Genomic DNA, 21,475 nt, shown 5'->3' on the forward strand with positions numbered 1-21,475 from the left:
CAGACTACTTGAGGGCTTCACTTTGTCTAATGGTTTCATTGGTTCCGAGATAACTTGAGTTTGATTGTTTTGAGAAGACAGTGTTAGAGCTATGTTCAATCGTATTATTATCAATGCAACTGCTATAGTCTCGTTCATAAAATAATATATTATTCATAATTGTTTAATAGGAATGCGTCCGCTGATAAGAGCTGGACGATAAGAAACTCAATGCGAAGAACATGTCCGGAGACACGACTATAAAATTGTTATGGATGACGTCATAATTTCCGGCCTACATATTTTAATAGTTTCTGTTATCACACCACTGTTGGATGAAGGCACAGAACTTGCATTCGTGATTACTGATTAGTCTAAAAACCAAAAAATAAAAATAAAAAAATTACATACTAATATTATAAGGTAGGTAAGTTTTATTAAGGCTTAATTACATTGGCAGACGCGCAGACCCAACCCGATCCAACAACCGTCGTGGCCAACGTTCAACACTATTTGCAATTACACGCAACGATTCAATCGCGTTGGTCCTTGCTTTTGATTAGTTTAAAATAAACATAGTGTTGCTATTATTAAAAATATAGGTTGAACGAGAACTAGATATTTCTTTGGCTACACTGAAAGTATTAACGCGCAATTTTACATCAAAAAAACTGAGCTGTCAAACCTAGCGAGCATCTGTTGAAATTTGCGCAGCCGTTTGACAGTTATAGAAAGTTTTTTATACTTATTGTTAATTTACATCATGAATAACTGGGCGAGCTTAAATCTCCAAGCCAATCGATTAAGACTAATTGTAGCGAGTATGGCTATACTTCAACTGGCGTGTAGTAATTCGACGAGGACCGTGTTCTCAGCGCTAGTCCATACATTTTTTTGAGATTCCGCCATCTTGTAGTTGTTGAAATCGAGCAGTAGAATGAACGACCGTTTGCGTGGCTCGCAAGCGGGCGCGTATTCGGCTATTTTTCGTACGCTTTCGGCAATCTTCGCTTGCTAATGAATGGATCGCACGACGGAATAATAGGAAATCTTCCACTTTTGTCCCGATCGCTCACGATCCTTGAAAACCATAGAGAATAGAGTTTGACAGTCGTGGCAGACGATCGGGCCAGACGCAATCTGCCAATGTAATTTGAGCTTTAGGTCCATACTCTGACTCATACACAAATTGAAAAACAATATTATGTACGCATTGTGTACTTGCCAGACCCAGGATTCGAACCTGGGACCCACGACGCTATAGGCCGACGCTTAAGCCGCGCGCCTATATACTAACAAACCGCCCCTCGTGGCTCCGGATAAATAAGAGGATAGCGAAGAGAGGGGTGGAATGATTTAAGGGGTGCTATGGCCATGTCAGATTTTAGTGGATTTATTGAACAGTAGAAATTACAAAGTTGGTTTATAATAATAATAATATACCTATTGTTTGCACAACGCGCGTGAGAGGACAACTTAGAACGCGTTAACTGCTTCGACACGGATGGCGATAGGTACTACCTGGTTCGCGACGTCGCGCTTCGGTACAATGTAATCCTGTACATTGGAGGAATGTACGTTGTCCATCTGGGATGTATCACAAACCCAAAATGTGTGGCGAATCGGTTTTACGACTGAGAGAGGGCTGGAGGCCTCCAGATGGTTGCATGTTATAAAAAAGGAACGTGACACGGATGATTTGGCTGTCAAATAGCCTTCATAAAATCATGACTTATTGACCCCACTCTTCTCGGTATTCTACGACACGCAAGACCCGTATCATTGGATGACCCATAGAACTCATAAATTGGTGCAACCATCTGTATGTACATCCAATGTTTTCTTTAATATTATAACATAAAAACAAGGAAGCGCGGACGGCACAAACGGACTAACTCAGGTGACCATCTGTAGTTATAGCTGCAGGCCAGATGTTAATCGCTAGACTCAAAGTTCGGAGTGTTTGGGTATGTGGTATATACTCGGAAACGTTCGTGAGTCCCCGGTACAGCGACGCGTTTCTTTGATGCAAATGCTGCAACCGATTCGTCAGAAAATTTAAAACTAGGCATACGAAGAGTTAAAACCAGACACAAACTCGTTAAATTGTAGTTAAATTAGAAAAAAAGGAGATAAGTACACATTTCTCATTAACTGAGTTTAAAATATCACCTATGGTATAACGAAATTCTTGCATTTATTATGAAGAAAATTTTAAATACACTGTCATTTGTTATCGTACGGGGCATCTAAATCAGTCAGTGCGTCGGGCTTATTCGTCACTAAACGCGCCACTGTCCCGGTAGCTATGAGTAGTAAGCTGGGTGAATGTGGACGTCAAAGACACCTTCTAGATCAGGGGAGGGCAAACTACGGCCCGCGGGCCGCATGTGGCCCGCCGGGTATTTTTTTGTGGCCCGCCATCATTAATTGTACTTCTGATTACGAATATTTTTTTTATAATTTTTAAAAAAATATTGACAATAGACTAAAATTTGAAGAATTTGTTGTTTCGTAAATGTATTATCTCAGTAGACGTACGTCCTTGCGTCTCGTCTCACACTATGTAACCACTATTTTCTACGTTGAACATTGTGACACATTTAAATAATTTTAACTCCGCGTTGCAAGGAAAAAAATATATATTATGCCTATGATATGGTAAAAAGCTTGAATGGATTTCAATTAAAACTCAAGTTATTCCTTCGACAAATATCGAATAACAACGTGGACCACTATCCAACTTTGAAGTTCCTGAATATACCAGAATATAAATTTGAAGAATATGGTAAAATTATCAAAGCTCTTTATGACGATTTTTCACAAAGATTTGGTGACTGACCGAAGAATTGAGACAAGTTTAGCAGTTCGCGATCCATTTTCAATAGATATTGATAGTGTACCGACAGAGCTACAACTTGAGTTTATTGATCTGCAGTGTGACACTGATTTAAGAGAATTGCATCGTCGTGAAGAAATCTCCAAATTTTATAATGCCCTTAATTCAGACAAATTCGACCAACTTAAAGATTATGCAAGAAAAATGTTCGTTATTTTTGGATCAACCTATATAGATATTATGTGAACAAACATTTTCGATCATGAACCTGAATAAAAATTCTTTACGATCAAATATCTCCGATGCCCATTTACAAGCAGTTTTGAGGATATCAAATATAAAATTAACATCTGAATTTTAAAAAATGTAAGTACAACAGTTTCATTCTTCTCCAAGAATCAATAACTACAATGACGTTCATATCCATTTACTATGCCCAAAAAAATCTAGAACTATAATATGATAGCGGAAGAATTTTATTAAACGGTATTTTCGCGATTTGATTCGTGGTTGGGGCGTGCAATGGTCGATTGTTCGTTTGTGATAGTATGATTTGATAGTTTGTTGACACTTGTTAGCTAACCTCAAATTGGACATTCAGTTGAATTCAGAATTAGAAAACCTACCCGAACCAAAACCTAATAATATTATATTATGTCCGATTATAACTTATAACTAATAAAACCATCCGTATTAAATTTACCTTTTCTACTGTCATGTTGACAGTTTAAAAAGTCCATACCCTGATGAATTCATGGACTCGGCAGATAATTTGCCTAATTCGTGAATAAGGCAACGGGCTTGACTATTACATGAATTAGTCAAAATGTTGCCTATTTCATGTAATAGTCAATTTCGCACATTCGGCGTAACATATACATGATTGTCTATTTTTACCTAGTTGCCAAATTGGCCAGATTACGTAATATATTTTCGAGGAGCACGTTGAACCCTCGGAAATGACAGTAAAGTTCACCATAGAACAACAGTAGCCATTGGGCCGGTTCTGATGATAAGGTTGGACACTAAAAGTAAACTTTGACCCACCGGCGAGATAAACTGCCCCGTGACGCTCTGGCCTCGTTCGACTATTTCGAAGATATTTTTTTTCCTTATCAACAGTAGGTAGGACGTTCAAACAAAAAAAGAACTCTTATCTAACGCTTGACCAACCAATTGGTCATAATAGTGAACATTCATTCATTCATCATATTAAAAATAAGAAATTCGACTCCGATTATACAAAATTGTCAGAATTTAATTTAATACATTATTATAAAATTTAAAATCAGTGCAGATTCCCAGTAACGTTCCTACACAAAATTCCGCCCTTAGGCTGGCTTAGAATGCAACCCCCTTTCATTTTTAATTAAAATATTATAATAGTGGCCCATACCTAGAGCGTGTCCGGAAACTTGTACGTATGCAGTTCGCCCTATCACACTTCACCGTGAAATGTTGTATCGGAAATATATGGCCGAATATTAAAGACCATCCAACCTCTTTGGGTCGTATAGTACTGACATAAAATTCATTTCTAAACACGGTTCTTGTCGGTTTACACTTTACAGGAAGTCAGCAACAAACAATTTTTGAAAATAGCCGATATACTGGATTATTATTGTTAGGTTAGGTTAGGTTTTCATTCTTGAATTATTCACGAATTTTGCCAAAATCAGCTATGGAAATTGAATTAATGTTCATATTGAATTTAAAAAAATTGGAAACCGTATAATATACGGTCATCTCTTTCCGATAAGAAAGCTCACGGCGAACTGTGCCACGGTGAAATGTTTTAAGTACAAGTTACATGTAACCTACCTAGACGGTCCCACGCTGAAAGGCTTGGATTACCCTTGTGAAAATATAATAAATAAATATTTTCATAATTTCCCTGTGCTCTTCTCTCCCCGGTACTTTTCATTAGAAAGTAACTTTAAACTCAGTCAGAGCTCACTTTGAGCGTAGCAACCTTAGTCCTGGGTATCTCCTCCTAGGGCATTCCCGGCCTAAAACTTAACTAGATGCTTCACATCGCCAATGTAGGGCCACGTGATACGCTCGTTTAAGACCGGGTGTGGTGCGTGGCGGGTTTTGGTTTGGAGGGATTTACTTCAATATTGTGAAAATATTGCCTGTGCGATAAATCGCCTTGGGTACCATTACAATAGGATAGGTTATCAAATTTGTTTATGCTTCTATGAATATTTTAACCAAGATGTCGGCGTTTTATAACGAAGCGACCCAATCTGCTTCGTGGAAAACCTCTCTCCACTACTGTTCAACAGTTGCAGTATTCATATTCGTTCCTTTATAATGTGCCACCCCATAGCAACGAATGACCTGCCTACCCCCACGGAGCGTCACTGCAGATTTCTATACATTTATCAAATTTGAATTAATAATACAATTTAAATGACTGTCAGTAATTAAGAAATTTAATAATAATCAACTTTCGATCAGCGTTTTGAATATTTCCATAATAACATAATATGCACTAAGTAAGTTTTATATTATATATTATATAAAGTTATAAATCAAAAATTTCTGGACCAATATTAATGCTTGCACAGTTAACTGGGTATATTGTTGGTAGGTACAAACCAGGTAACTCAGAAATAATGGTAACTGAAATACCTAACAGGTATGTAGTAACAGCAAACCGATCTCGAGTGTGGAAGAATATGGGATAAACTTCAACACGTATCGATAATACGCTTGTTCTTCGTTCTGACAACTTCTCTCAGTTTAAGCACTGACGCGCATTCAATAGTGGTGTATTTGAAGGTTGCAACACGATCTATAATGTGTGGTTCATTTTCGTAGGACACTACACATTCAAAACCCTGCGTGAAAATGTAGTGTATTGGGGTATAGGTATAGCCTATCGGAATTCTATTTATTGATTTGTTCTGTGGTACAAACCAATTTAGTAGAACTTCTTCTCAATAACCCCAATTTAATGCCCTCCAAATGTTAGCTACCTTTAACATGTAGACGTGTCTATCTGATTACAATTTCTCAAACCAAGATTTTAGTAGGTACCATTCATTATCTTATCAGGAGTAATTTCAAAACAAACATTTATGGTAAGTGGGTATTTATAGCATTTAACAGACGTATGTAGTTAAGCTGTTATGATGATTCATAGAATGCAACCATTGATACGATTTTTGCATACATAATAAATAAACACTGATTTGAACTGGGACGTGTATTAATTATGTAGCAGTGCTACTAAATCATTTTCATTGTAGGTTCCATTAATCTGAAATGCGCTCCCTATCAGTTAGCGAAATTACCGCTAAGTTGTATCGTATTCGTAGCATTGTCAATATCTCGGCCACATTACGAGATAGTCCAGGCTCCTCCGAGGCAATACGAAAACTAATGTCATACTTATATGCATAGATATAGTAAAGAAACCAATCTGGGTGATTCTATACAAAAATGCTACTAAATAAAATAATTTAACCCAAGGAGGATCCTAAGAATCGATAATTTTTAACACATTGCACTACCCGCTATTTTTATTTTTTCAAATAGGACGAACCGTTCTACGACCATGCCGATGGCATGGTACAATTATTGCATTGTCAATCAATTTGTGATTCGGTCTTGGTTTTATTGAGGAACTCCGAACAATTTTTGGTGGGTTATAAGAATAAAAATTAAAACCTCAATAAAAAATAATTGAACACTAATATCGCCTAGCAACATCGACATTATAATATATCTTTGTGACCCCTAGAACCTATTCCAATTGTCAGCATGCGTTTTGCTGCAATCGCAATGACCTGACTAATAAAATCGTAGGTTATGTTGATATGTCTGATGTTTCATTACCGACTAGATTACGCTGGTTCGGATTTATCCGCTTGTGTTCGGTCTTATGTGTTTGGGTTCGACAGCATGAACATATCCGAATTTGACCGACATGTCTACCAATCAAAATTTTCGCCGTATTGTGAATTGGAGATAGCCGCCGATAACCGTTTAGTGTATAGAATGCCTTCCGTGTTAATTTGGAAGAATGAAACGTTCTAACGTGACAACCGTTAAGAATAGACCCGCAGGACCTGATGACTGAGGATGGTGACCCAGCTGTAGAATAGCCTTCTCAACAGGTTGACCCCTCCACTCTTTACATTCTACGACACGCAAGGCATGTGTCAATGGAAGTAATGAATTGGTGAAACTATTATTTTACTGTAATGCATATTGTAACGGCGGTTTATCGTACAGGCAACATTTTCACAAGCGTGCCTATAAATCTAAACCTATCAGCATTAAAATAAAAACTCCGTATCCAAACCATACTACAGACCTATAGGAATCTGACTCCACCGATCTTTGAGAGTAAGTTTCGTGGAAATTCTCAAATGCTCTTACTCACAGTATGCGGTGTGTATGCATTGATATGCTACGTGTATGTCAATTTAAATATCTTTGGTGTATTTTAAAATAAATAAGTAATAAAAAAGGTAAGTAGGTTCCAATAAAAATAACAGGGGAGGGAAATTTACGATAAGTCTGCTTAAGGGCGGCACTTTGCTTAGGAACGTCATTGTACCTACTTGTGGGTGCGATAAATTGCAATAACTCGTATGTGAGTAGAGTTGGGTATTTCCCGAGAAAATCTCAATCTCGAGATTCGGAATTTCCAGAAAAGAATTCTCGAGAATTCTCGAGATATCGGGATATTTAAAAAAACCTTTACAAATCCTAAAATCAGTGTAAAAACAGACAAATTCCAAAAAAATATGATTTTGTTTATTTATGTAAGAAGAAAACCATAATAGATGTAGGAAAACTAAAATAATTCAAAACATTACTTAAAGGAATTTCAAAAGACTGTCAATCTCTGCGTCTGTTGAGACACAAAATTCCTTGATGTTGCAAAAATTGGGCTTGCCCCGATCAGTCTTTGAACGTTTTGTGTTTTCTGTCCTCTTTTTTCATATAGAAAATCGTTTTTTCATTTAATATTTGATAATAACGAAATCCCGAATCCCGAGAAAAGATTTTCGAGATCCGAGATTTCCCAAAATGTTAAAAATTTCAATTCTTGAGATTCGGGATGGAAAATCTCGAAAATTTTTCGAGAATTCCCGTCGGGAAATTCCCGAAACCCAACTCTATATGTGTGTACCTGTAATTATCATAGCTGCAGGCCAGGTGATCATAGGTAGACACAAAAAGCGAAGTATCTGCGAATGAAGAAAGTGCGGGGTTCTCGATTATTATAGGTAAGTAGTAAGCACGGTGGCCGCGCGGCATAAGCGTTGGACTATAACGCCGTGGGTCCCAGGTTCGAATCCTGGGACTAGCAAGTACACATATTGTTTTTCAATTTGTGGGTGTCAGGGTATGGACCTAATAGGTTGAGCAAGTGGCTGACATCCATTTCTCGTAAAAAAACAAAATCTGTCAATACAAACCTCTACTCTGTGGAGGCCCATATGATCCTATTAGGATCGGACATGATCGAAAGAAAGTAAGCGTGGTAAAGGCGGAATTCGGTGGTAACTGCAAGATTTTGTTAAACCCACCTCTTCTCACCGCCTTAAAAATAACTAAATAATTAGGTAAGTAATATGGATATTTTTTCGAAATGACGAACTCCCAAGCCATTTTTCCGCATGCCAGCAATCTAGTATTCGGACTTCGTAGTAAGATTCTCGTGTCAGGGTTCCATTATAATTTCTGACCAAGTTGATAAAGGTCCCGAGGTTCCTATCACATCACAGCGGTTCCTTCCGGTAATGATCGACGAAAACAAAGTTACAATAATTATAATTGACTTGCCACAGCACAATGGATTTGCTAAGACTCCCAAGCAGGAATCGAGAACATTTTAGACCAGATACCATTCATTTAATTTATCAAAACACATTGCGAACAAGCATCAACGTAAAAACGAAACTATTGCTTGTCCAGTCCGAATTTTTTTAATACTCAAACATGTCGATCGCGGATGAATGAATGCGATCCGTTAGGTCATTTTGAAAGCTATATATTGTTTACTTTAAAATCAGTATTATCTCTAATATACCGTTAAAATCCTTAGTGAAAAAATAGACATCTTCTAAAATAATACATTTTTTAGCAAAAAGGCAGTAAATTGCACCTATTCATTGCAGTTACTGCTTGTTTATTATTACTTTTTTGTATTTTAACATCCTACTAATAAAAATTACCGCTGTTTTTTATTAATTCACAGTACTAAAGTTTGAAAAAAAACACATTATATCATTTAACTCGAAAGTGTGTAAGAGTCAGTTACTGCCTTCTTCTTTAGAAAGGTAAAAAACGTGTACATTCAATTGTAATTTATGATACAATTGCTATTATAGCTTCAGGAGTAAGAGAAATAAATGTAATATGTGACCCCTGCTTTAAATTGAGGCGTAGTCCTATTACCGTCACGTAGCAATGAGTGCAATGAACGCCCAAACGAAGAATTAAACTTATCGTTTCCACGACGAATGGGAAATTGAGGATTTTTTTGTAACGGTGAAGATAGTGTTGTTTAGTAGTTAATACCCTCAGTGTCATCAGCCAAATACATTAATTGACGTTGAAGAATGACAACGAGGTAGTGTAGTAAACAATTGCCAGTTTTTTATACTGGATAATAGTTTACACAGAGCTAATAGTTGGCCTAGCCTACTTGAAGTTGGACATGCCCGTGTCCTGAAACATGTACGATACAATTCGCTGTATCACACTTCACCGTGAAATGTTTTATCGGAAATATATGGCCGTATATTAAATACCGCCCAACCTCTTTGGGTCGTATAAATAGTACTGACATACAATTTATGTCTAAATTAAACAAGGTTCTTGTCGGTTTACTTTACACTTTACAGGAAGCCAGTAAGCAAAAAAAATTGAAAATAACCGATATACTGGATTATTTGTTAGGTTAGGCCAATTTTTTTATTTTTGAATTCATGAATTTTGCCAAAATCAGCCATGACAATTGAATTAATGTTCATACTCAACTATCCCACGGTGAAATGTGATACATACAATTTACATGTAACCGGAAATGCCTGCCATAACCCTCAGTACAATTCAACAATTTTGTTGCACTTGTCTGTTTAAGTCTTATACACCTAACATATATGGATACAATTTGAGACTAAATACTTACAAGATAAAAAGAACTTTTTATATACTACGGTTTTAAATTTGTTGTTGAATCATATAAACTTGACTTGACTAGCTTAAACGATCAAAAAAATTTGTACATGATAGAAATAATACTGAAATGTCATTTTGACATGTCATATTGATTTCCATAGTAACGCACGTATATATTAATAATTTAGTTGCTAGGACCCCAGACCCCTAGCAACCAATAATGGTGTCGAAATAACTTTTCATACAAAACAGAATTAACTGAATATAAATTCAATTCTACTCAAAGATGGCTAAAAGTATTTAAAAAATGCATTGGCATCGTGTTCTGATATATGCTAAAAGTTTCAAATGTCTAGCTAGTCTGGAAGTTAGTTAAAAATCGATTGCAAGATTTGTACCGGATAAACAACCACCGGACAAACAAGAATACGAGCTAAGAAAAACGTTGTAAAATGGACGGCATCCTAAGTCTGCTAAAGTGCGGCACTTTCTCTAAGGAAGTCACTGGATGTATTTACGGCGAAAAGCCTCGGATCCTAACCCAACATCTGATGATCCCTGGGTAAAGCATTATCAAAATTAATGTTTGGCGCACCCACCCACATATGAGCAGATAACGAGGCAGCCGCTCACACCAATCGGCGTAATTCCAAACGCTTACAAACTATGTACAAAGTTTTAGCTAGGATATTTTATGATCCTCAGTTTTATTGGTATTACAGGAGCGGCTCTTTGAGGAAATTCCTACATCCACGCAGGCAAATTTTTCAATATTTATTATCTTGTTTCTGGATATACAGGATAACAGTTATAATATGACCGACAAACAAAACACATCACGTATACTATTAACCAGAAAATGTTTGATTTATTTATTTGTTTAAGAATAAAAAACATTGTGGACATAAAAAATCTAAATTCAAGACGTACACAACATGAGATTTACATTATAACAAAAATTTGAGAAAGAAGAGAATATAAAAAATAATAATAACAGAAAAAAATAAAATCAAAGCATACAATTTTATACAGAAAAATAAAGTTTCAAAAACAAAATGCAAAGTACATCATTGAAAATGTATGTCTTTAGGGAGCGCATTTACTAATCTTGCACCCCTCGCTAACGGTGCCTGATAGGCTTGTCACGAGGAAACGGTTCCGATCCAGAATAAATCATGGCTGCGACCACGTAGGTAATTGACAGGCGCGGGTAAATTCAAATTCACTCGGACACCAGGGTTGGAAACCATCCCTCGCGATAACAGGCAAAAGTGTTTCAAGAGCAGAAGAGATCGACGAGATTCAGGAGAGTGAATAGTGCCTTGTAGAAAGGAAGTCGGAAAATAATCATTTGACGAATTATCGAAAGGAAAATAGTTAAATGTCTTAAAATAAAGACATCGAAGAAATTTCTTCTGGACGTTCTAAAATAAGCTTATAGGAAAGGTGATACTCGTAATATATCTTTTAACATAGGATTGGTTACGTGCGGATTTAGTCCAGATTGTCCAGATTTGGCAACTTTGCTAGAATTTTAGTTAGGACTCTCTACTACTTAACTTTCGTCCGAACTTAATAAGTATTAATTTTTATCACGCACTAGCGACAGCCCACGACTTCGTTCACATCAAATTATTCTCTTATTTCACCCTGTCACGGCCCAGCTTTGAGGCATAGGGCAAGCACAAGTTTGCGCCACTTGCCTCGATCCATCGCCAACTCTTGCGCCTCCCGCCATTCCAGACCTGCAAAGCGTAGATCGTTTTTGTAACACCGCTGCAGGGTGAGGGAGGGCCGGCCACGACGACGGAACCCTTGAGGCTGTGTCACAACGCTACGAAGTGTCGCACTCTTTGGCGGCATCCGGAACACATGTCCCAGACAAGTAAAAAAAATACGAAAATAAAAATGCAAGACATAGGTACAGTATTCGATTTGAAACAATGACATAGATAGAGAATGTCTTTATATCCTCACTAGAAAAAAGCATCAGGTGGCAGTGTCGCCTGTCAACATGCTTGGATGTGACGATATGCCAGTGCTGCACTGTAACCATCTTTCAAACTATTATGAGATTATTCTATCATATTTCGTTTTGTTCACGATCCGATTAAAATTAACGATTCCTTTAGTCTCGCGTCGGTTTATTTTTCAAATTTAGAATTTGCGTTCAGGTGTGTATTTTCTATCACCGTACCCTTTTTGATACGTCTTCTCTCTGTCGAGCTCTCTCTTGCGCAGTGCGTTACAGACAGACAGATAGACAAATCAAGTAAAGACAAATATATAGGTATCTGTTGTAATAGTCGTATGCTTTCTTAACTCTCATAATTGGAGCTAGAATTATTGAAAGGGAAAATGATCAATTAAATTTAGAGGCGGTTTCAACAATAATTTGGAAATAAAAGACATTTGTAGGTTCGTACTATAATTATTATAATGTCCTTTTGTCTATTGAGATTTCCATAAAATGTGAAAATGTCATCGATAACCACACAGCAACTAAGGATGGATCCAAACCACATCCCTCCTGTCACATTATGACCATTGGGAATAAGCGACAAATAATTTTAATATTATGTTATTTTAATAAGGTGAAAATATTTTCAGTTATAATAGGAACGAAGAAGATAGGTTTGCTAACCTGTATTTTTAAAGGATTGACACTTACGGTACTTCCTGTACACAGTCAATCAGGGTTTCTTCACGTTTTTGAACGACTCAGATTTGAATAATAGTTTTGGTACTTTGGGGACCAAATAAAATAACACATACAAAATAACTAGGTATTATTTAAATATTTTTTTAATATTTGAACGGTAAAATGATTACTAGAATAATCATGACAAGTACCTAATATTTTTAGAAGTTTTTAAAGCCTATGTATATAATAATAGTATGTAGGTACATAGGTTAATTTTTTATCACTTTCACTTTATCCACTCTCAAAATTTCATGAATTTGAATAAAGTATATTCTTTTAGAAATTGACATTTTCAGAGATAGACAATCGTGTTTCCTATCCGATAACGCATTACATTTGATTCAACAAACTTTTTTAGAAAAAAAGTAGTATTTTTTTCTAAAAAAGATTTTTTCTAGTGGGTATATGCAAGAAATGATTTTAAATTATGTATGTTACTTACTTATAATAAAATGTTCACACTAGCAACTGAGCGTATATTATGAACCAATCAAATCAAGCACCAACAAGATTGAGTTGTTAGCCGAATCGTTCCGTGTAATATTGCTATATAAAGTCGACGATTGCTCACGACGATCTTTGAATCCGATTGGATCTGCGAGCCTGCTGGTGTAATTAGACCTTACAGATAATTTAAGACAAATATACGTATCAGTGGCGAAGGGTGGAGGTAGGCTGAGAGATCCGCCATACATAGTCCACACTAAACTTTGTCTGTCATGCGTCTTTGCTTTTATTGAAATAAGATTACAATAATTTACAGACGGTGTCGGTAATAATAAATAATAGTCAAAAAATACTCGTATATCTATAAAATATCTAAAATTATGCAATTAAATCATACACAACTTTTGATGTTTTATAGATAGAATAATATTTTCTATCTATTATTATAGTTTGGTTTAGTTAGGCATTTTAAAAAAAATAAACTAACAATATGTGGAATATGTATTCTTAATCCAACGAAAACAAATACTAGGTATGAATGAAAAAGTGTGCACAATTTTGTCGTATCGCTCAAAGTACGGCAAAACTATTATGGTTTGGTTAGGCAGGGTTTAATTTATTTTTAAAAACTAACCAACACCATCTGTTAATTATTGTAGCTTAGTTCAATAAAAACAAATACGCATGACTACCAAAGTTTAATGTGCACTATGTATCGCGGATATTAACAGCCAACCTCCACCCTACGCTACGGATATATATTATATATAACCCACGATAGCCGCGCGGCTTGAGCATCGGCCTATAGCATCGTGGGTCCTAGGTTCAAATCCTGGGTCTGACAAGTTCAATTTGTGTATAAGTCAGAGTATGGACCTAATAGGTTGAGCAAGTGGCTGATATTTATTTCTCGTAAAAACAAAATCTGTTAACACAAAACCTCCACTCTGTGGAGGCCCTTATGATCTTATTAGGATCGGACATGATCAAAAAAAATACATATTATAACGTAATTTTTATTATTATACAGTTCATAGAAAATATTTAAATACGTTGTAACTGAATATCTAAGTTACTTTTATCAAAACATAGATAGCATCCTGATTGATAATTTTATTTAATTTGATGTCAAAGTTAGTAAAGATTTTTTCTAGTAAGTACATAAAATTATTAAATAGGTTACGCGGGTTCATCTCTCATTGATAACCCGAAAATCTAGCGCATGAATAACTCGTAAATATATATAGGAAAAGAAGGTGGAGAGTGGGTTCGAATATAAAAATATAAAACTAATTCACGCGCGCAAACAAAAATAATGGTTTGGAGGCCGGTCATTATGAAAAAATATCCACAATATTTTTTATTGATTTGTAAGGCGGCAGGAAGGGGAAGGAAAGGAAAATCGGACAGGTGCAAAAGCCAAATATAAGTGGCGAAGCACACTCCAAGAAGCCGTGCGGTGCCCGCATGGCGCAAGGCGTCTAACAATCACTTGCTTTGTACACAGCGTAGTAGTAGCTCTGGAGCCACGCGCGCATCTCACGCCCACTCACAGTGTGCTTTGGCACTAATATTTTTGCGGCATCTTATTGTCGACGCGAAGATATTTTCACATAGTTTAGTTGGTCCGTATTGTTTTAGCTTTGTTTTTACATATTATATGTAAATTAATAGATATGTATATGTTAAACATTTATTTTTGTTTGTATTCAATTAAATCTCAGTAAACCCAGTAAAAGCACACTTGAGTACGTGGCGACCTCAGTCTTGGACATCTGCTCCTGAGACATTCCCATGCGTAAACAACTAATTATGCTTCACACCCAAACGTAGGGCCTCGTGATACGTTTGACTAAAACCGAGGATGGTGCGGGGCGTGTTGGTTTGGAGGCAAATATTAGGTGGGTGCTACTGACTTCCACATTTACCCCGCCGACTAGCTATAGCTTATCTTCGCTTCAACTGTGGAATACTGCACATTTCCGGATACATTCATCATACACAGACATTCCGCATATAGAGTCTCATTAGTGTCCATTTGTGTTGTCCGCAATGTCTTGTATTTATACATCGGAATATTAAAGCAAACGTTGGATGCCCTAGGGCCTAGGACCTAAAATCTACATAGTTGCACCAATTTATATGTGCCTTGCGTGTCGTAGAGTAGGTACAAATCCCGCTCAATGCCCTCAAATATCACCAATATTAAATGCGCGTTTCGTTTGCGTGACACACTTTAATGCAGTAGGTACTATATACATATTATGTAAATATTGAAAATAACATATTCTTTAACACTTCAAGTTTATTCCATATTTCTGAACACTCGACAATAAAAATGTTGTACTTCCTTACTGCCACACATAGAAGGTAACGCACTTCTCATTATTCATGTGTTCCTATGTATTTATAATACCAGCAATCACCATTAAATTAAATGAAGCGAAGTTCTGAAAATAGGAAACGGAAAACAAAAACAGATATTTTTTATTGCATGTTCACAAAATACCTACCACTCGAAAGCATATCATCCGAAACTGGCTACAAAGCCATGGTTCATGGTGACTGCGTTTGGAATCTTATTTTTCTGTTCTATGGTTTTACCATATTTTCCCACTACATAGCCATTGTCAAAACTGTCGAAAGTCTAATAGTAATAATTGCTTAGTACATACTCATACCTCGCCGATCAAAGATTTCCCGCACTTTATTCCAGTACGTGGTCTCCTTGATCGACCAAAATCATCTAATAGTTAGTTGTTTATGTGTATTCAAAATAATACGTAGTGTTATACAATTGTACGCACGTACGGATGTACTTACTGACGCATTCAACAAATTAACTACAATTATATTAGTCTTCAAACAGTTCAAACAATTAACTGGTTAACGTACTTATTGATACCTCCAAGCTTAGGAATCAGCGGAAGCTTTTATCAGGACCCGCCAAAGACATGAACAAGAATTTACAATATTATGTACTTATATCGAAGTAATTTTTCTACAACATATGGATCTGTATGACGTTATCTATATGGGAGAAAAATATGTTAAAAAAACTGCAAAATAAATTAAAATGTAAACATAATATAACGGGGAGCGGATAGACTATGAGGGGAGGGGGTGCCATACTTTGATTATATTAATCGATTTTGCACTCTTATCGATTGGAATAGAATGAAAAATGAGTGTACCTACCTATATGAGGAACACACGCGCCAGAAGTGAAACTCTTAACTTTGCTCACCATTCTCGAATACCCATATTGTTAGTAATAGCCATAGTAAATTTCAAAAGATATCTTTATTGTTATAAAATAAGCACTTGGTTAAAATTGTAACGTATACTGCCACATAATATAATTGATGTGGATCGATAAAGAAAAAAAATATATAAAATGTCAGTTGCCTGATGGCCAGAATAACACAATCGACAGAATACACGCCTGGGCTATAGGTACTTCAGTTGAGGCATGGTCTAAAACCAATGACATTATTAATGGACGACGCACTCAATACAGTAGCTAGCAAGTAAATTCGCGCATTCGCATGTATATGTAGACGTCGCAATTTCCATTATGCGATATCACGCATCGGGAATTTATAGCAATATGACCTTTATTGTAATGGCGTTAGAGCAGTGTTTCTAACGTCAATGTTCATTTGAGCGATCCCGTTCGAACCGAACCATTCGGCAGACCCAACAAAAAGCATCAGGAATTTATAGCAATATCACCTTTATTGTAATGGCGTTAGAACAGATTATGCCATTCGGCAGACCCGACAATAAAGTGAGTGTCATTTTCTTTTCCAGATGATTCGTCCATATTAATGTCATTGTCTAAAACTCTCAAAAGATCGTGGCTAGACGATGCGCGGATTATGCAAATGACGTGTGCCGAACGAAATATAATTTGTCATAAAAATCCAACATGCGTCCATTTAATGTTATGTTTATTGTTATATTACTAATAATAATAGTTAGTATATTCATTGACATGTTTTCTTTTTTAAGTAGGTACATACGTAAAGTTTTTAGTAATCTTTACACGATTTATGAATATTTTCGTCCGACGCCATGACAAAACAAATCGACGTGCGCACACCTCGACGATCTGTCTCCGATTGGCACTAGTGAGAAATTTCGTCACACCTACTGTTGAAATTTATTTGCCGTTTCACTGAAGTACACTCTTAATCAAAAGGTATATGGATAGATCGCGTCCGACGTGTTTACCTTTTATTTCTTTTGATTCATCTCACAGATCGTCGGGATGTACCCTTCTAGGAATTTTCGTGTACCCTGCTTACCATTTATTTTGTCTTTCTGCTATGAGTCTATTGAATTTGTGGCAATATAAAAGTTTTACGAACAGGCTTAAAAATGTCATCATCGCGGAACGGAAGTAGGCGAGAGATAACGCCGATTATATCGCTGCGAACACAGTTTGGTGTTCACAAAAGAACCAACATTCCACCTAACGAACACTGAACGACATAATTGTTGTTATACGAAGCACTTTATGATCTCAGAAAACAAATCTTTCCCTACAATATCCTGGTCAAGCAATCACACATGTACAGAGGGAGGTAATTGATTAACAATAATAATAAACATGGGTAATTAATTTTCAAAAATTTAAATCAAAACTAGAAATGGAATAGCTGTAAGGCTGTCAAAAATTTCTGGGATAATTCTGGAATAATACAGACTAGATCCAAACTCAAACTGGAGAGCTTTTTTAGCTTATCTTAGCTATGGCAAAGTTCTCAATCTGTCTAAAGGGCCCGCATGCTCCATAAAAGTCAAAAATTAAGAATTTAGGGTAATTTTGGAACCATAATCTAGGAAATCTAGGAAATCACCAAAAACAATATTTTTTTTTAAAAATTACCAAGTACCAAAAATTGTGACGTTATTCTCAATTTCAAACGACGACGCTTATAATAATAGCCTTTTATTGTATCAATACATTATTATAATGATCATGAAAAGTTAATTTCTAGAATGAGAAAAAAAGGGAAAAATAATGACATACATAATACATCTTACAGTCTATAAATTTTAAGATTAAACTCCCAAAGAGCCACAGGACATGTGGGTTCTTAAATAAAAATATATTGGTTTTAGGTATTTACGTGGGGCCCGATTCTTTAACAGGTTCGGAGGCCCCCTTGCGAAAGCACCATCTTTGCAATAAAACTACTGTAACCAAAAAATACACCAAAAGTTTATTGCACAGCATTCTTCATACGTCGTTTGATTGATTTGTCACACTCATATTGTAAAAATATACACATCCTTTTAAAAGTTTGCAACTGGTTATAGCACCCCCTCAACGAAAACCCCCCGTATAAAAGAAAATTTAATTGACAAGACAAAAATAATGGAAACAAAAGTTTAGTTGACAAAATAAATTAGTTAAATTGAATTTTACAAAATATAAAGAATTAAGCAAGATACAAAAGTTCACTAACGCTACAGAAATTCATTTTATTTAAGTACTTATTAATTCTTTGTAATCTACCGACATTTCTATTGGGGGCATTTTTTTATACGAGGGGTTTTTGTCGAGGGGGTAATTTTCCTGTTATCGTTGATACTTTCAGCCGGAGCGACCTTCTGATAGGTTTCATTGAAAACGGTCAGTGATGAATGTGTGTACGTGTTGAATTAGAAGTCCCAATCATTCGATTATGGCATCACGATTCCTTTTTACCACCTCTTGGCTCTTATCCACCCACTGGGTATAAAAACCGAGAATTAAATGAACGTTCTTTTACATACTGTCAAATGGCGGGTAATTGCGATTAGACATCAACAAAGTAACGTGCAATAAACACAATTTAAATGGAGCGTCGGAGAATGGGATAGGCCAGGCCGGCTGTGGTAAATAAATAAATGGCGGTGATATCACTTCCATTTATTTTATTTTGTGGCCAACATTTTTAAAGGTCGTCTCGGCAATCTCCAGCGCGACGTCTCACAAGGAAGCTTTTGCCAGGCGTGAACAGACGAGGGGTCGCGAGAAAGCGCGGCCCGGATGGGTTACGCGAGTAATGCGAAAACTCGTATCCGGAAAATTTTACGTATGTCAGTTATCACCAGACAGTACAAATATTTACTAGGTTGTCGAAAATTTTTGTTTTGTCTTTGACGTACTTACTGTTTTTTTTGAGATATATAGTTGTTTAGCAGTTAAACCATAGAATTCCAAAAAGAAAGTCTCCATTTACTGATGATTTAAAGAAAATAGTGTGTGGACAAATTATTGTTTATTTTGTCCCGGTTTCGGGAAAAAAAACATAACTATCGCAAGTCTAATTATAACTGTTATAGTAATATGTTTTTTGTATTTATAAAATTTCTGGTTTTAGTATTTATTCAGAGTTCACAGAGGATAATTAACAATAACAGAGAATACTTCAAACGGTACACGAAGACAGATTAACAAGATAAGATGACTCGCTCAACCAACTAACCAGATGAACTTGTCAAGGGATTAGTTAGTTCAGGTAGGTATCACATTTGACAACTAGACACCACACTTATCACTAAAAACGAATCTCGACAGTGTAAGGTGCTTAGTCTCAAAATAGAGGACCTGTATGATCAAAAGGGTCAGAGCTAATCAGACTAAGCTGACTGACTGTAAGACTAGGTTCCCACAACTGGCTCGGCTGTCCGCTGACGTTAAGCGCCCTATATATCCGCATACTGAGTGTCACGAGTTGAAATGGATGAGAGGCTGTAAGACTGTGAGAGATCTATATTACGTAGTTAATATAGAGTTAAATCCTAAACCGTATACATAGCGCTTGCGGCGTCCAGTCAATGGGCCGCGCCATTTATAGGTCCCTTTTCGATCCTTCACTATTTGTAAATTATGTACTGAATTTTTTTCGTTGGTTATCATACTTACCTGTTATCAAACACAGTCTTGACTACCTACTAGAATAGTGTACCTACTTGTTAAATAATAAGAATCTATTAAAATATCGAATATAAAAAATGAACATACATAACTTGAAAACACCTCAAAAAATCTTCGAATAAAATATCACACCCGACGGGACTTGAACCCGTATCCACTTGTTTCGCGTCACTGTGCTTTACTAATAATTAAACCACAAACGTCCTATCCAATTACGACGAAATTAACTAGTAGTTTTTACATATTGAAATTTTATTACGTATTGCATTTTTTTCAAAGATTTTTTCTAGTAAGTTGTGGGTAGGTACATACCTATAATATAACTGAGGTGTTTTCAAATTACGTATGTTCAATATGAAGAATTTTACATTCTCAAATCTTGTGAATTATTCGTTGAATAAATGAAAGAGTTTATCAAAATAATAATTGTTATTGTTTAATTTATTGCAGACCACCAGAATGAAGACCAATGAAGCTAGTTACCTACCGTAAACTCTGTATTTATTTTAAAATAACTCAGTTAAAACTGTCTATCAAAAAACCCGAGTTGCTGAGTTTTTCTTTGCATTTTACTTGTGTCTGGTTATTGTGTAAAATTGTAAATTGACGTAATTCCTTTGCTTTATAACAAGACGCGGCGTGGGCGATCAATTTGATGCATTCTAGTTCAGCCCGTTTCAAGAATTAAGACCACGGAGAAGTGTTTCATGAACATGATGTGCACATAGATTAATTTATTCTATACATCTATAATACATTATGCGACATGTATATAAGTTACAGTGACAATATTGTTTGTTGTGACAAGCTTCAATTTGACAGCTTAAATCATTACCTCGTAAATAAACCAAACAACCGATTCGATTAATAGGCCATCCATGGACTGAAACCGTATGCGGTTTCGAACCGTGTGCCATATTTAGCTTATCTATTCTGTTCATGGAAATATATTTTCACAAAGTATATTATAAGCATCTGATCGTCTCCGTTTATACCATACACTTCCACTTACAAATTTAGTGAAAATATAATATTTTCATGAACAAAAATCATAAGTTTAGTATGGCACACGGATCTAAACCGCATACGGTTTCAGTCCATGGATGGCCTCTTAACCTCAAGAGGACGCGTGGTCATAGTAAACCGAGTAAATAAAATGAGATACTTAATTTCTCACGTGAAAATATAAGGTAAATAAAATGATGTCCTGTTGGGGTAAGCAGCAGACTGTCTACTCTACTCCGATTTGTGAAATCCTCGAGAGGTTAGGGCGCAGACACACTGGACAGCGAATGTCGTCTACCTACGATAATGCAACGGTTGCTTTGCATTCTGCATACCTATCAATACATCTGGACCAATGACATTAATATGGACGAAGCATCTGGAAAAAAAATGACACACTTTTTGTAGGGTCTGCCGA

This window comes from Rhyacophila brunnea, unplaced genomic scaffold (genome assembly GCF_057557595.1).
Source record: "Rhyacophila brunnea isolate RB1 unplaced genomic scaffold, BYU_Rbru_1.0 scaffold_8, whole genome shotgun sequence".
Lineage (NCBI taxonomy): Eukaryota > Metazoa > Arthropoda > Insecta > Trichoptera > Rhyacophilidae > Rhyacophila > Rhyacophila brunnea.